Source organism: Nansenia antarctica (assembly GCF_963989245.1).
Source record: "Nansenia antarctica genome assembly, chromosome: 8".
Classification (NCBI taxonomy): domain Eukaryota; kingdom Metazoa; phylum Chordata; class Actinopteri; order Argentiniformes; family Microstomatidae; genus Nansenia; species Nansenia antarctica.
In genome coordinates, this window is record NC_137678.1 from 2,244,570 (window position 1) to 2,247,224 (window position 2,655).

The 2,655-nt window shown below is 59.3% G+C and overlaps 1 pseudogene across 1 annotated transcript; it reads right to left on the reverse strand.

Moving 5' to 3' along the window:
- Positions 1-523: 523 nt before the first annotated feature.
- LOC308163569 (kinesin-like protein KIF27) lies at positions 524-2,382 on the reverse strand (annotated as a pseudogene). The gene has a single exon. The product of its transcript is annotated as a kinesin-like protein KIF27 (transcript).
- Positions 2,383-2,655: the final 273 nt, after the last annotated feature.

A 2,655-nucleotide genomic window follows, 5' to 3' on the forward strand; every position in this document is an offset into this window, starting at 1 on the left:
GCAGTTCTTGTTTTCGTTCTTTTCGGATCTGTGGACACAGAAGAAACACTCAGCATTCTTCGAAAAATACTTGAAGGAGTGGAATACATTCACTCAAGAGGCATAATGCACAGAGATCTAAAGGTATATTTTTGCAATGAGGTAGTTTATTGTATATGACAGATGTACGATATCTAAACATATATACACTTCTCTGAAAGTTCATGAAGTGCTCCGAAGTGAAATCTATTTAAAAGCCTCGGAAATGTGTATAGCCGTGCCACCTGAACATTTCTTCGTATGCATTACTAAACTCGAATGTCTCTGTTCCAATTTTCTCCAAGATTTGTGCTTATCCTTCTTCTTGGCTAAGGGTTTGCTCCCCTTCTTCTTGTTCTCTTTGAAGATGTTCTGATGCATAACTGGGGCTGAGTCACCGATGAGGGCGACTCCTACTTTCACCGGACAGGACCACTTGTATTCTCCACATCGCACACGTCGGTAGTAAATCCCAGTAAATGTTTGCGTAAGAAATATATCCGTTCTAGCCGAGACCCCCAAAACGTCTGGCTGGACAATCCCCGATGAGACGATCTGCGACGGTCCGCGATCTCTCACGTTCTCCCTTCTTCCTCGTGGTCCCCTGGCTGTGAACCTGACTGATCAGGGGGACACTGTTGGGTCTCCTCACTGGGTTCCCAGAAGCCTCTGCTTCCACTGACGCCCCCGAGGAGGCGGTCCTGGAGGTCAAGAGGTCACATCACAGATGGCCAATCAGCTGCTGCTGCTCTACCAGCGCCTCGCTCTGGATGCGTCTGTGCCGGAGGTGTGCCTCTCTCTCCTGGAGGAGTCTCCGCACCTCCCTCTGCGCCTCCTCGAGCTGCGCCTCCGTCTGGTCAAACACACACTTGTCTATGGCCAGGGTCTCCTGGTACTGCTGCAGCTGTTGTCTGAGCTGGGCCATGGTGTCTTGGGGGGTTCTGTCCCCTGCCCCCCCCACGCAGCGGTCAGCGTGGTCGCTGTGGTCAGAGAGGTTGACCGCTCGGTGCCTCTCTAGCCACGCCTCCAACCTCCTCCTCAGCGAACCACTGAGGACGTCGCCCGGCAGCTCCTCCAATAGGAGAGCGGCGTCGCGGGCCAGGCAGCGGTACCGTGGCTCCGCCTCCGACACCCCCCCATCGTCCCGGTCGGGTTCTGCTTCCTGTATGGAGGAGCTGTCCGTCACACCGGCCCCGCCCCTCCTCCCCCTCTCCTTCAGCGCCTCCCTCAGCGTCTGGACTTCCTGTTCCAGTTCCCCCAGATGGGCGTCGCCAGGATCCCAGCCAGGCCCCGCCCCCCCCGGACCCCCACCAAGCCCCGCCCCCCACTCAGGATGGTTGTGGACGTGACGGGCCCGCGAGGCGAACCTCAGCACGCTCAGCGTCTCCGCCATGACCCGGTTGGAGGGGCTGACGCAGGCCACCATCAGCGTGTGGGCGTGGCCTCCCAGGGAGTCGCGGAGGAGGCGTGTGATCTTGGCGTTGCGGTACGGCACGTGGTGGTGGTGGTGGGCGTTCTTGTGGTCCCGGCGGCGGCGCCGGGGGTCTGACAGGGCCCGGATCACGTTGCCCAGCGCCAGGAGGCCGGTGTTGATCTGGGCCGACTCTTTGAGGCGCAGGCCCGTGTCGCCGCCCGCCCGCCCGGCCCGCTCAGACCCGGCCAGGTCCACCAGGCGCAGCTTGGGGGAGCAGCTGGCGGCGGCGTGGTCGTTGTCGTGGCGACGGCGCAGCGGGCCCAGCTGCAGGGTGAGGATGGAGCGCTGGTTCATCGGCGTGGCGCCTGTGTGCCGCAGGGCGTCGCCCGCCTCCACCACGCTCAGCAGCTCCTCCGCCGACAAGACTACCGTCTCACTGGCCCCCACCACCACGGTGTTGCCTCTGTCGTCCTCCCGGATGTGGAGCTCCTTGTGGGGTGTGTGCAGCTCCAGCAGGTCCCGGAGCTCCTCCCGGTACAGCTCCACGTAGGACACCCTCACCCCCACGTCCGCCTCCCCCCTTTCCCCCAGCAGCAGGAACAGATCCTGGGCCACGCGGCGGATGATCCCCCCCTCCTCCTCCTCCTCCTCGACGCGCCCCCCGCCGAGGGTGTAGGTCTTCCCGGAGCCGGTCTGCCCGTAGGCGAACACCGTGACGTTGTAGCCTCGGACCAGAGCCAGAACCAGCGGCCTGACACAGTCCTCGTAGACCCGCTCCTGCGGCTCTGTCGGTCCAAACGCGTGGTCGAAGGAGAAGGTTCGGTCTGTACCCAGCATCACCTGAGCCTCGCCGGGCGCCACCCGGACACACACCTGGTGGTTGTGGAGGATCTCTCTGGGCAGCAGACTCGAACCACCACCCGCACACACTCCTCACCGGCCATGGCCATGGTCCATAATCAGTCTGTTCAGGTATTTTTTCACAGACTGGACGGGAATGAATCCCTCAGTTAGGGGACAAACCCTCTATGCTCAAGCACTTCTAGTGACATCAGTGGAGACTGTGTGTGTTTGCTACACTGTTATACCCAGAAGAATAATTCAACTTATTCTTTTTTAATATCAGATGCATGCATATTAAACCTCTATCCTCCTCCTCAACACACTCTCTCTTAACCGCTTCTCCACTTCACTTTTTTTTTTTTTTTTTTATTTTTGGCTAT